This window comes from Callorhinus ursinus, unplaced genomic scaffold (assembly GCF_003265705.2).
Source record: "Callorhinus ursinus isolate GAN/ISIS: 27379988/994484 unplaced genomic scaffold, GSC_fseal_2.0 scaffold96, whole genome shotgun sequence".
Classification (NCBI taxonomy): Eukaryota; Metazoa; Chordata; class Mammalia; order Carnivora; family Otariidae; genus Callorhinus; species Callorhinus ursinus.
Genome location: NW_027397158.1, coordinates 1,930,780 through 1,945,366, shown reverse-complemented (window position 1 = coordinate 1,945,366; position 14,587 = coordinate 1,930,780).

The following is a 14,587-nucleotide window of genomic DNA, read 5'->3' as shown; positions in this document are numbered from 1 at the left end:
AGCAAAGCTGCGAAGTTACCTCATCTACAAACAGATGCCTTTGGGGAAAATATTTGTTTCCCTTGTGAAAGCCATGTATATTTATTATTGAATAAATAGATGATACAGAAACATTTTTAAAAGAAAATAACTATCAACCATAATCCCACCTCCTAGTGATATTTTTTTTCATTTTGGTCTATTTCCTCCCAATAATGTGTATGCATTCTTTTTTTTTTTTTACAGAGCTGAAATAATTAAACACCTTTGCCCTCCACAGGGCTGTCCTGCCCCCAGCATTTGCGCTGGGCCCCACGGTACTCGGAGGGCCCCACACCGCGGCCTGTGGGGCTGGGGGCTATGGCGGCAAACCCAGATCTCCCCCCCGAATCAGTCTCTGACTTTTTAGCCAGAACTCCGTGTCTGGAAGGCTCATGTCGCCAGCCTTGGAGGGTCTCCCTCTCAGGGAATGGGGTCCTTCACAGGCCCTGCTTTTGGAGAACCAAGGGACAGGGGCTTTGAAAGTTCCGTCGAGTTCCACGGGGCCCCAGGGTGGGTGGTGCCCGAGGGATTGCTGGCAGGCAGGCCTGGATCCGGGCCGGGGCATCTAGGATTTCGTTGCTCTGGCCGGGGGCACAGGACACAGTAGAGAACTAGTCTTTGAGGGGGGTGCCCCTCAGAGTGGGAGGGCGGCCAAGGATGGGCCTGTGTTCTGTGTTCTGCAGTTGTCAGCACCCTGGCGGCAGTAACAGACACAAGGCTGGTCCTCTTCTTGTCAGGATGTGGCCCCCCTGCTCCGGCAGCTAGCAAGGGGAGAAGGGAGGGAGGCGTGTCTGGAGGGAGGGGAACCCACGGCAGGCCCAGGAAGGAGAAGCTGCAAGCCCTAAGGTGCCACAGTGAGTCAGGGTGCAAATCACCTACCGCATTTATTCATTTGGAAATGAGATGATAAAAACCGCAACATGTCGCGGACCCACACACGCACCCAGACTCGGCGTGTGCTGACCTGTTGCTGTATCAGCCACAGCACGGGGCTCCCTTGGGAGGCCACGCAGCCCCACAGGCCCGATTCCCGTGGCCCTGCACACCACTGTCCAGCGTGTGTCTGTGCTCACACCCGCGTGCGGACAAAGAAGGGGGAGAAAGGCCGAGAGGTGAGGGTGGGGGCTGCATCAGGCGGTTCATGGGGTGTGCCGGGCGGGGACTTAGCTTTCCGTGCTCTGCTCTGGACCCCGCGTGCCCCTGAGGATTCCTGATTACCCGTTCCTGGAGACCCGTGGGTGCCTCCCCCGGCCATCAGTGCTCCCTCTGGGCCTTCTAGACTCCGCTCAAGCCCTGTGACCGTGTTCCTTTCTTCTAGCTTGTCCTCTTTCCCCCTTGGTCTGTCGTGGTCATCTGCTGGGGCCGCCATAGTGACGCGCCACAGCCCCAGCAGCTTAAACAGCAGAAATTAATGGTCTCCATCCCCGGAGGCTTGGGTGCCGGAGGCCGCCAGGCAGGGCTGTTTCCCCCTGAGGCCTCTCTGCTGGGCTCGCAGGTGGCTGTCCTGTCCCTGGGTCTTCACGTGGTGTCCCTCTGTGCGTGTCTGTGTCCTGATCTCCTCTCCCAATAAGGACACCAGTCCTACTCAAGCAGGACCCACCCAAAGGACCTCATTTTCACTTACTTACCCTTTAAAGACCCTGTATAAAAATACAGCCACCATCTGAGGTCTTGGGCGTTAAGACTTCAACAGGAATTGGGGAGAGGCAATTCTATCTTCCAGTTCATAAATTCTCTCTTCAGCTGAATCTGATTTGCTTTTTAAGTGTCACATGAGGCTTACATTCCAAATACCTACATAGTCACTTCTAGAACTTGTTTTGGTTCCTCTTCAAATCTTGTTCTTTACTTGGGATTTCAGTTTATCCATTTCTCATTTATTCATTTCAAGCGTTATCTTTCCTTTCAGGTTGTTTCAGTAGATGAAGTTCTTAGGGGTGTTAACAGGCCCTGTCCGGGGAAATGTTCACTGCCGGAGCTCACAGTCGGAAGGTTCACGGGCACGTGCCGTGGGAAGCCCTGGACCAGGGCTGAGGGAGCTGCCTCGGGCATGGTTCTGCCTCTGTTTATGCTGCACACCCAGGACTGGCTGGGGACTCATTAAATGGTAACTTTTTAGCTTCAAATTCCATGTGGCATAAATCTCTATTCCCCAAAATGCTCAAGGGATGGGCCTGGGGTCTGGTTTTCCCCCTGGGGTCCCGGTGCACAGGAGAAGGCCCACTGCCTCTCTGGGCCAGTGTGTGGAGAGTTTCTAGTCCAGCTTCCAGACACCTGTGACCGGAGCTCAGCTCCAGGGCCCACAGGACAGCAGTGAGGGTGTGGAGAGACAAGGCCAGCAGTTTTGCTCCTGGGCCTAACATTTCGCATGTGGGCACAGAGAAACAAGCACAGAGATGTTTCCTGCAGTCATGTGATAACAGCATCCGGGCTGTTCCATTCCTTACTAAATAGACACCTGTGGCTCACTCGTATGGCCAAATGTTAATATATCTTCCTCCATCCTAACCCCTTGCAGTGGGGGTCCAGGCAGAGGATCCAGATCCCCCCAAAGCCCACCTGCCCAGGTCTGAGATGGCGAAGTGGGCCTAGTGGTCAGTGGCCGCAGGGAGGGGAGCGTCGGAGTCTGTGGCAACCTATCGAAGAGGGGTAGCTGGGTCCTCAGGGGTGGCCATGAGGCCACCGGCTCAAGGGTAACCCGGGCTACTGGCAGCAGGGATGACAAGGAGAAGCCACTGCAAGAGTTGGTGGGTATTTTTCCCAGGGAAACGGTTGGAATGATTTTTCCCAGTGGACCCGAGGAGAGAGACATGAGGCTTGGCTGAGCAGGAGTGGCCGGGGTGAGGGGGACATGCTGGCCAGGCAGGAGGCCACAGACAGGAAGCAACCAGTGAGTCGTAAGGTCCTGGCTTCCCAGGCAGAACGCCGCGTCAGTGATGGGCACCCCCAGGTGGCAGCAGGCTCTAGGGAGGGAGAGCAGAAAAGGAGTGAGGTTGCTGGAGGTCAGCAGTCAGGCCCCAAGATGCTGGGGTGCCAAGCATTCTCAGAAGTGTGACGGCCTTTCGGGGTGGCCAGAGGAGGCAGGGTGTGGAGGAGGACCAGAAGCAAGTGACCCAGGGCCCTGGGAGGAGGCCGTGGCGAGCAGACCTGGAAGGTGTCCGATTGGATGGGGTGCAACGTGGCCAGATGGCGGGAGCCGCAAGGAACTGCTGGCTTCATTCATTCAAGTGTGGAGAAGCGCGGATGAGGAGGGGCCTTGGGAGCAAGCCAGACCCCTCTGGTTCCGAAACCTGCGAGGGTGGGAGAGGGGCTTCTCTTCCAGCAAGGGTGGTGGATGGACCAGAAGGAAGGCAGTCCGTTCTCCATGGAAACCGCGTCCCTGGAGCATCCAGGGAAAGCGTGGGCAGTAGCTGAGTGGGTCTCTCTGCTCGGGCAGAGGACTGGATATGGGGGGGCGGCAGGGTGCTGGCACGGCGGGATTGGCCCATGGCTGCCAGCAGGGCCCCCAGGACACGACCTGGGAGTCCCTGGTGGAAGGGCCGGTCTCTGTTGGAAGAACCCCATGCTCCCAAGCCCCCCGTGGCCACTCTGCCTCTCGTCCTAGCGGGGTGGCCTCCAGAGGAGGAGGTGACACCCTTGGCACTCGGGAAAGGAAGAGGGTGCTCTGGGCGAGCCTTGTGCTCAGTCTCCCTGCCACATCCAAGCCCTCTGGGGGCCGATGAAGGCTGGGCGCTCAGAGGGGCTCCCGGGTCTCCTCTGCCACCCGTGGCCCCCTCCCTGTGGAGGGTGGGTGCTCAGATGGACCAATGACGAGAGCTGAGGCTTTGGGTTGGAGACCTTGGCTCTGCAGACGCGTGAGCCAGCCATTCCTCCAACGTGAGTCGGGACTGACAAGACACCTCCTGGGTGTCATGCATGGTCCCCGCCAGGTACATCGCTGAACGAAACAAAGCGCCCTGCCCTGGAGGAGCTCACCACCTCCCAGGGAGCCAGGGACCTTTGGTGCACGTCACCCGCCAAGCCCAATGTTCCTTTCCTGGGTGCCACCTGCCTGGGGGTTACGAGGCAGCAGCTGCATGGAGGTGAGGCGTAGAGAGCCGGATGCCTGTCCTACAGGTGAGCCAGAACTCCACCCATGGGTGCCGGGCCCCCACACAGACCCATAGCTCCTTCTCCCCCAGGTTATGCCTCGAGCTAGAGAGAGCACACCTCCTCCCCATCACACGGCGGTGTCTAGGGGATTTTACCATTGCTTTCTGAGAAGATCGGAGGGACAGACACAGACAGCCCTTGAGGGTGGCAGGTCCTTGCATGGCGGGCTGGCAAGGAGAGTCAGGAGACAGCAGGAGTGGAGAAAGGCCCTGTGTGGCCCCTCAGCTCACCCTGCCCCCTAGGGCATAGATCCCTTATTTGAAGCATGAGCCCCAGTCCCAGCAGACCAGGGCGAGTTTCCCTGTCACTGAGGGACTCGTACTCCTGGCTAACGGTGGTCCCAAGTGTGGCCCCATCTCTTAAGACACTGGTGCATCATCCTCGGCCAGGTCCTTCACAATTCAGGTTAGACCTAATGGCCACACTTAGACCCCCTTGTTGATGGTGGGGACGCGTGCTACAGACCGTCTGTCCTAGCGGTTTCCCCGGGAGGTCATGGGTCCCGGCACGCTCCGAGGGGCTGGAGCTGTTTCTCCATGGATGCTGAGCTGCTTCTATTTTTAGGAGTGGGCCCGTTACGCTGCACACATGTGGGCTCTGGGGCCGGGAGCAGGGGTGCATCTGACACCAGCGGGGCCACATCAGCCCCTCCCTAGCCCTCACACCACCCTGAGCAGTTCTGAGCGAAAGCCAAATGCTGGCTCCCAGAAAGGAGCTGGGTGGGTGAGGAAGGCTCAGGGGCCAGATTTGTCCCCCGTCCCAAGACGCAGGTGCCTGGGCAGCGGCCAGCACCCCTCCATTTCCGACCCTAGGCCCGCAGGGTCTTTCCCCCCATCCCCCAGGTTCTCGATGTCCTTCCTGGATGTGGGAGTTCCAAGAAAAAAAGAGGCTGGGGGAGGCCAGACCCTCGGAGCGCCTCCTCCACCGGCACCAGCAGCAGGGGGCGCTCAAGCTCAAGAAAGCACCCCGGGCGCCTTCTGCCGAACCAACGGTCTGAACTAAAGCTAAGGCCCAGCCCCCCACCCCTGGCGCCGGCGGTGGCCTCAGCGAGCTTGCAGGGGTGCCTGACCGCCCGACTGTTCCGGGCTTGGTGGGGAGGTGCAGGCCTGCGTTGGGGTGGGATGCCGCGGTCACGGCACAGCCCTGCGGGGCAGGGCTGCACCCTGCAGTTGGCCTGGGTTGCCCCTGAGAGTGGGGACGCCGTGGTCCCTGAGCAGGCCCGAGCAGGGAAAGAAAACCTTTGGTTCCGTGGCCCGTGGAAGGCACGAGACAAGCATGGAGTCTTCCCCGATGCATGCTGGCACCCTGGGCTGCCCCCCTGCCCTCAGACTGAGGATCCACCTGTGGGCACTCGCCCAGTGGTGGTGACTCTGTGCCCACGGGACGCGGGTGTGGCTCCCGGCCGCTGCCTGGTCCCCTGGCCAGAGCACAGTGCAGACAGGAGCCCCCTGAGGCAGGCGCTCTCTGTGTGCGGGCTTTGCGCCCACGATTTGTGCAGTGCTCTCCCTTAGCATCTGCCCAGTGAGGCACAGGACGCACCGTCATGGGTCCCGGAGAGGACGCGGGGCCCCAGAGCTGTGAAATGTCCTGCTCTGGTCACAGAGCCCGGCAGGGGCAGAGCCATCCAGGAGTGTCCCACGCCCACGCCTGTGTGCGCGCACGCCGCACCTGTCCACCGCTCTGACAGCATGAGAGAGGCTGAGTCAGCGGCCACCATGTTAGCCTCCAAGGAAGAGGGCCACCTGCAGCTCCAGCCGGCTCCCTTTTTTGGGAGACCACACTGACCCGCCCTGCAGTGCCGAGCCCTCAGGGCAGCCGCGCGCATGCAGACGCTGGAAGTGCGAATACTGGGCAAACCAGGAGGACTGGGTCATACCCAGCATGCCCACTCTTAGCTGATGACCCACAGGACCCAGGCCTCTGAACAGGCAGGCACCTCCCCCACGGCCCGGAAACAGAAGCCAAATCCTGCAGCCAGAAGGAGTCACGCTGGACGTCACCCCTGAACACAAAATGCTTGGGAATTCTCTACACACAGGGAAATCTGGGCGGCCCTACACTGCCCAAGGGCTTCATGGTTGAGCTTTGTTTTTCACACGATGCCTTGGAGCTTCTGGTCTCTGTGAGCTGTGAGGCCACCTGCGGGTGCCTACCAGCCACGGAACAGACAAAACCCAAGAGCAAGGTGCTGGGGAGACAGGGAGCGGCAGATGCCACCAGCGGCAGGAAGGAGGCAAACACCCCGCACCATCCTCCCCCTTCACCCTCCGGCCCCCCGGCCTGCGGTGAGAGGAAACGTGGAACTGTCACCCTCAGGCCCTGCTATGCACCCCACAAGGCTGGTTCCTGGGGACCAGGCCTGGGAGGGCAGCGGAGGACAGGGCTGATGGCGTGTCAGCCCCAGGGTCAGACCACCAGCCCCATCCCTGTAACCCCACTGGCCCTGGCCAAGGACTGGGCCTCTCATTGCACTCGGGTCCTTGTGAGCAGGGGGTGACCCCTGACGAGGTCACCATGCCTGCCTGGCCCCAACCCTGGCCGGCCTTGAACGGGGCTAAAAGCGGCTCCTGCCAGCCAGGGAGGCCAGCCCTGGGTGTGGGCGAGGGTTTGGCCTCCGACCCAGGCGCTCGGCTCTTCCTGGTGACTGTCGCTCTGTCCCCAGGGAGCATGCTCTGGCCACCTGCAGGGCTGCATTAACCCCCGGCGCAGGTGTTCTTGACCCTCCGTGTAGCACGGGCCCCTGGCCGCTGGGGAGACTGACAGCCCCCCCCAGACTAGCGGCGTCCACGCACAACGTCCAATGCGGGGGTCTCAAAGGAAACACAGCATTTACGTTGTTAGCAAATATTCGAAAGCTAAATTTGCCCTGCAGGGGTCTGCAGGCCCCTCTGCTAACGAGCCACGTGGCGAGAGCTATGCCCCCACCCCCGCCCAGGGATTCTGGCCACGGCTGTGTGTGACGGCGAGATTCAGCGGCCTTATCGGGCCTCCTGGGACCTTACTCATAAGAGAAGGAAGCCCCGCATCAGTCAGAGGTTCGTGGTGGGGGGGTGTCCTCTCTTCCCGCCCACGTTCACGGGTCCAGGCACGTCCAGGGGAGAGTCCCCACCTCAACCCTCCTGCTCCAGGCTCCGCCCCATCCTCAGGCTCACCGTGGTCCTGACCCAGCTCAGATGGGGCCATTCCCGGCCCAGAACCTTCAGGGACCCCTCCCCCCACCAGGGCTGGTGTGGTCCCAGCCCCTGGGCCTCCTAAGAAGGTCTCCCGGAATGACCTGCTGCGGGTCTGCCGTCCAGCCTTGCCCTGGCCTCCGGCCGGCCTGACGCTCCCATCGTCCTCCCGTCTGCACGTCCGCTCCCAGCTAGCAGACCCCGCCCATCCCCACACAGTCTCCTCCGTGAAGCCTTGGTACCTCCCCACCAGGAGCGATTTCCCCTCCCCAGGCCTCCCTGGCACCGACAACACTTGTTCTCTCCTGGGGTAACTCATCCCATTCCCGAGCCCCGTCCCCCACTCGCAGCGCGCTCTTGTCTAACCAGGACGCCGGGGGCCAGCAGCAGCCCCTCCCCAGTGCGAGTTGGGAGCCCGGCCACCAGGGAAGGGGGCCTGCTGGGAGGAGCTCTGGGCAGGGATGCTGACGGGAGGCAGCTGGTCAGTGACAAGCCGCCTGGAGGTGGCGGCACCTGTCACCGTTCCCGCCCTCCCGTGCGGAACCTCACAGGCACCTGCTGGGTTTGGGAAGAGCTGGCCTGCAACAGACGCCAGGGGCTCCCAGGGACATGGCAATTCCCACGGTCCGCCTCCGCCAAGCTGGGGGACCCCTGACACCCAGGCCTGAGCAGGGAGGATTGTGAACACGGGTCTACACACTCTCAGCCCCCTGTTCCCCGGGCATGCCATGGATCAGGTGTCCCCCCATCATGGGCTCACTAGTTTTGCAGCCTCCACTGAGTCGCCAAGCCAGACCCTCTGTTTCCACATCTGGAAAATGGGCATATGCCGTTGACGTGGAGTCCTCAGCACAGGCCTCCTGAGCGCATCAGCCGTTTTTCTTCCTTCCTACCCCCCCCCACGGCCCCCAGCCTTCCCCTGCCCCTTGCAGGTGCCCCAGAGGTTCTCCCCCCATAGTCTAGACCAGGCTGGGTTCTGGGACGGGCGGGAAGGACCAGCCTGAGGCTCTAGCCTTGGCGAGGACCCTGAGCCAGGAAGCACTGTGGGGTTTTTCTGCTGGTCCTAGACTCTTTCGAATGTCTGGCCGCCTCTTGGTTCACCCCACCCAGAGGCCCGAGGCCCCCGGGGAAGGATGGCAGAGCAGGACGCCTGGTGAGCAGAGGCCACTGTGCTCTCCTGGCCTGCTTCTCGGTTGCCGGGGTGACCTCTGGGACCGTCCCAGCTCCTGTCTTCTCTGCACCCGGCCTTGGGGAGAATCAGATAAATGGGGGACGTGGGGGTCTTCTGATGCTCTTCCTGTTTTCCATCAGAGAAGATAGTATTTCCTTACTTTTCTCCTTCTACTATTCTTTTTTCTTAGAAGAACATTTTACGATTTTTTGAGGGGGGCCTTTGAATATAGTTCACTACAGTTCCACACTCTAAATACTGCTTTTCTATAGCGACGTGAAGATTTCTTGCCACCCATCTGATTAGCAGCCGGGTTCATCTGCAGGGACACCTTCTTTGTGGTCCCATTTAGCCAAAGCATTGACAGGGCTCCGGAGTGCGGGGTTCACGGAAGCCCCTCCCTCCCGACCCCCCAGCAGCCATTTCCATTCTTTTGACTTTATCTGTGCACCGGTTCCCTTAGAAAACACAAGAAGCACATGCACGCCCACAGACCCTCTCTGTACCTTCCTGCGCCACGCTTTGTTCAAATGCTACCTCACACAGGCCCTCATGCTGTCCCCGGCGCCACCCATGGCCTCCTGTGGAGGCGGCCAGGATGTAGTCAGCCGACCTCCTGTGATGGCGTCTGGGAGTGCTCAGTCCGCTCCCGCCGAGCGCAAGCACCGCGATGGCCTCCCGGGGGTGTGGGCGGCTGTTTCCCCCAGCGTGTCCCGGGCACACCTGTACTGTGGTCGAGGGTCAAATGCGTCCTGGCCTCAGCTCCACGCACCTCGTGGCCCCGCAGGAGTGGCTGGGGTCTGCATTCCCACCTGCCATCAGGAAGGAGCCCCGGCTCTCCGAGGTCTCACCAGCTCAGTAAAGCTGTTACATCCCTCGGCTGCACTCTGGTGATTGAGCCGTGGGATATCAGCACGGCTTTGTTTCACGTTTCCTGCACGTGACCGGGATGAACACCTGTCCCTGTATTTAGGACACATGTGGGGGCACCTGGGTGTCCCAGTCGATGAAGCATCTGCTCAAGTCATGATCCCAGGGTCCTGGGATCGAGCCCCAAGTAAGGCTCCCTGCTCAGTGGGGAACCTGCTTCTCCTTCCCCCTCTGCCCCCTGCTCATGCTCTCTCTCTCTCTCTCTGTGTGTGTCAAATAAATAAATAAATTCATTTTTTTAAAGATTTTATTTATTTATTCATGAGAGACAGAGAAGGAGAGAGAGAGAGGGAGAGAGAGGGAGAAGCAGAGGGAGAAGCAGGCTCCCAAGGAGCAGGGAGCCCGATGCGGGACTCGATCCCAGGACCCTGGGATCATGACCCGAGCCGAAGGCAGACGCTTAACCATCTGAGCCACCCAGGCGCCCAAAGAAATAAATTCTTCAGAGAGAAAAAAGAACCCACGTCTTGGCCTGTAATGTTCTTCCTTCAGGGCTCAGCATTGCCCTCTGTGGGTTTCCCCACACGTGTGTCCCTGTCCCCATGGGCCCTGAAGCTCCCGTGTACATCTGCCAGCTTCATTCCATCCTGGTTCTGTTGTTGTCTTTTAGAGATTTCGCCCCAGAATCGGGACCAGGCAGGGCTGGGTGCTTCCTGACACGTGGCACTGGATGCACGGGTCGGGAGGTGCCCGCCTCAGTGATGCCGAGGTGAGGAGGTTGTGGGGACAACCCGTCAGCCCTTATCTCCCAACCGCAACGGGTTCCCTTCACGTCTCCTGGTTTCCACATATGCTGTCCCCACACCCTTCTCTGCCTCGCAAGCTCTTGTTCTTTGAGACTCAGCACAAACATCCCCTTTGCTCAAAATCACTAAGCTCCAGGCACATTGACCTTTGTCCTGTCTCTTGAACAGACAAGTCCATTCCTGCCTTTGGCCTCTGTATATGTTGGCTCTTCTGCCTGGAACCTCCCCCGCCTCAGACTTTCGTATGGATGGCTCCTCCTCATCTGGACCTCAGCTCAAAGACCACTTCCCCAGAGAAACCATCCTTGGCTGCCAGATTTTCCCACTTGTTATTCTGTTTTATTTTCTTCGTGGTGATTTTCTGTATGTAAAATCATTTTACATGTTTGCTTTATGTTATATGCACTAGAAGGTAAGATCTAGAAGAGAATCGACTTAATTTGTCTTATTCTGTGATGAATCCTCAGCATCAAGAGCAGTGGGGGTGAAAGGAGCACTATAAACAGTTTTGGATGAAGGTTGGACATATGGATGGACGGACGGACGGATGGACGGACGGACGGAAGGACGGACGGACGGATGGATGGATGGATGGATGGTTTGGTGGGTGGATGGTTTGGTGGGTGGATGGGTGGATGGGTTAGTGGATAGAAGGATGGACAGATGAGTGAATGAGGGGACAGATAGGTAAACAGATTGGTAGATGGAGTCTGCTCTGACTTCCCAGTTAAGTCACCCTTCCTCTGTGCTCCTAGAGCACTATGAACACCTCATCATTATAGCCTATGAAAGGTGTCTGGCACTGTCCCCAACCTACTTGGACGTAAGATTTGTGAGGGATAAAGCTGTCTCTGGTTGTCTCTGTCCCAGCCCAGAGGAGGTAGTCAGTAATGAACACAGGGGAGAATGACAAGGCCACATGCCATAGCGCAAGGGAGCATCTTGGGTTCAAGGCTTCGAGGGGATGTAGTGGTGCCTGGGAAACTACAAGGTGATATATGGGACCCCAGGGCCATAGGTCTGCCATAGTCAGGCTCTCTGGAGCCTGTGGTCCCAGCCTGTTCGATCTGGAGCCCTGAGATGTTCTCTTGCAGTGACTCTGGCTGGAGGAGCCCAGGTTGTGTACTAAGCGTGGGTTCTGACATCACCTCCCCCGTCCTGATACCAGGTCAGCTGCAGAAGTCATGGACAAAGTCGTGAGTGGGCTGAGAGGTCAGACAGACCTGGGCTTCATAGGCTCAGCCACTGTGGATTATGAGATCCTACCTCTCTGGATACTGAGAAGAGAATGAAAATGAGGTTGGCATGCCCACTCTCAGAGGTGTGCCAAGGCCTAAATATGCCAGTACAATAAGAACTCTGGCTCATATTTGGAGCATAGTAGTGACTCACGGGTGGGTGTCACCTCCTTCCCTCCCCTTCTGTCTCTTTGCTCTTTTATGTCTTATTTCTGTATATATCTAACAGCTGAGATATGATCAACATACTACACACTTCACCTACGAATGCACCTTCTGACTCCAAAGACTCGCTTATTTTGGACATTACATATAAATGAAGTCAGGCCATCTGTGGTTCTTCATGACCGTCTTCTTTTTTAGTATGTTTCCAAGGTCCGTTCATGTTGAAGATATGTCAGTACGTCATCCCTGTTTTATTGCCAAATAATAATATTTGTTGCTTGATAGCACATTCTATCTACTCATTCATTGGTTGGTGGACACCTGGGTTGTTTCCACTTTTTGGATATTACGCATACCGCCGCTATAAACATTCTGTGCAAGTCTGTGTGGAGGTAGATTTTTGGGGGTGTATCCCTAGGAGTAGACACATTGGGTCACATGATAACCCTGTGTTTAAGATTTGGAAGAACATACAAATTTTCCAAAGCAGCTACAGCGTTTTACCTCCTTATCAGCGGTATCTTCCAGGTCCAGTTTGGTCGCATCCCTGCCAACACTTGTTACCGAGTGTCTCTTTTGTAGCCCTGTGGGTGGCTAAGAAGTGGCATCCCACTGTGGGGTTTTTTGTTTGTTTTGTTTTGTTCTTTAAAGATTTTATTCATTTATTTGACAGAGACATAGTGAGAGAGGGAACACAAGCAGGAGGAGTGGGAGAGGGAGAAGCAGGCTTCCTGCCAAGCAGGGAGCCCGATGCGGGGCTCGATCCCAGGACCCTGAGATCATGACCCGAGCCGAAGGCAACCGCTTAACCAACTGAGCCACCCAGGCGCCCCTCCACTGTGGTTTTGATTCGCATTTCTTTAATGATTAGTGATGTTGAGCACCTTTTCATGTGGTTATTAGTCATTTATGCACCTTCTTTGGCAAAATGTCTATTCTGATTCTTTGCCCAGTTTTTAGTTGGGTTATTCAGCTTTTTATTGTTGAGTTGAGAGTTACTTATGTATCCTGGGCACAAGTTCTTCCTCAGATACATGATTTGAAAATTACTTTCCTCCATTCTGTGGGTTGTCTTTTTACTTTCTAATTGGTGGTGTTTACTTTCTAATTGGAACAGAAGAATTTTTTTTATAAAGTCCAATGTATCTATTTTTTTCCTTTTGCCACTTGTGCTTTTGGTGTCTTATCTAAGGAATTATTGCTGACTCAAGGGCACGAAGATCCACTCGTTATATTTTTGTCCAAGAGTTCTGTGGCTTCAGCTCTTGTATTAGGTGTGTGGTTCCCTTTGACTTAAATTTTCTGCCCAACGTAAGGAAGCGTCACTCCCACCCAGGTGGACAGCCAGTTGTCCCAGCGCGCTTGCAAAAACATTCTTATTTTTCTGAAGTGAGCTTTTCTCTCCTCTGATTCTGAATGGAATATGTGCTTTTTAATAAAAAACTTGGATGTTTTGAACAACACAAAGAAGATAAAAGTTACTATCCAACTGCCATCAAGAGATACTTCAGAGCACTTCACTTTAGAAGGTTTTATATAAAGGTTTTTGTATGAAAATGAGATTTCTTACATTGCTGGACTAGTTTTGGTCATTTTAAAAGGCTCTATAGTATTCTAGTGGCTGGATTTGCCATATATTCACTCCTGTGTTATTGAAAATTTGGGTTGTTTTTAATATATTGTTACTATAATCAGTGCTGTTATTACCTGACCAAACACGTCCTGTAAAATGACAAGGCAATTAAACTAGGGCAACTTGATAAACTCATTTAAAATAAATAACATTCAGGGGCGCCTGCATGGCTCAGTCGGTTGAGCATCTGACTCTGGATTTCGGCTCAGGTCGTGATCTCAGGGTCATGAGGGCAAGTCCTGTGTTGGGCTCTGTGCTGGGCATGGAGCCAGCTTGGGACTCTCTCTCTCCCTCTCCCTGTGCCCCTCCCCAACTTCTCTCTCTCTAAAAAATAAAATAATTTTAAAATAAATAACTTCTAGTTTTTAAAATTATAAAAGTATTATTGCTTGGGGCTCCTGGGTGGCTCAGATGGTTAAGTGTCTGCCTTTGGCTCGGGTCATGATCTCCAGGTCCTGGGATCGAGCCCCATGTCGGGCACCCAGCTCAGCGGGGAGTCTGCTTCTCCCTCTCCCTCTGCCTCTCCCCCTGCTTGTGCTCTCTCTGCCTCTCTCTCTTTCTCTCAGATGAATAAATAAAATCTTTAAAAAAAAACAGTATTACTGCTTATATACCTTGGAAGCCACAGAATCGTGGAAAGAATAATCTAGCACACGCCCCACCACAGACACCATTGTTCAAATATCAGTGTATTTCCTTACATTCTTTCCTATGTGATTTTTGGTGTGATGGGTTTTTATGTGCTGGGATTAGACTGTACATTACAGCCATGCCTATGTTCTCAGAGCTGTGGCTTCATGGCCTGAGAAGGGGGAGCTGGACTAGGTTCTTTCTGGAACCTGGAGCACGTTCTAGGCACCTCGGGGGAGCGTCCGGCTGAGCAGGTGCAAGCCACTAACCTGAATCTCCATGTTCCTTGCAGCCAGTCTTGGCCAGGGCAACCTTTCCCGCAAAGTGTTGTTGCAAACAACATCAACTCTCCCAGCTGCACAAACGTGTCCGTAGGCTCTCCTGGGGCCTGGCTCAGCGGCGGCTCCAGGAAGACACCCCCCGAGCAGCTGGATAACAGGGTGTGTGCGGGAAGGGCTGCAGATCCCCAGGTAGCAGTGACCACAGGGACACACACATGTGGAGCACTGCCTGGGAACCGGCCGCTGAGCGGCCCTGGCCACTCAGGTGCCACATGCGAGCTTGTCGGTTATCCTCCCGAGTGGGCCCCTCTCCTCACCCCTGCAGGCTGCAGTGGCCCACAAGCAGGGCAGTGGGGAGGTGGGCCACACTGCTCTCCTGGGGAGTGGAGCCTGACCTCCGCTGGTGCTGCAGACAGACTGGATGGGGCCTCTGGATGATTGTGAGCACCC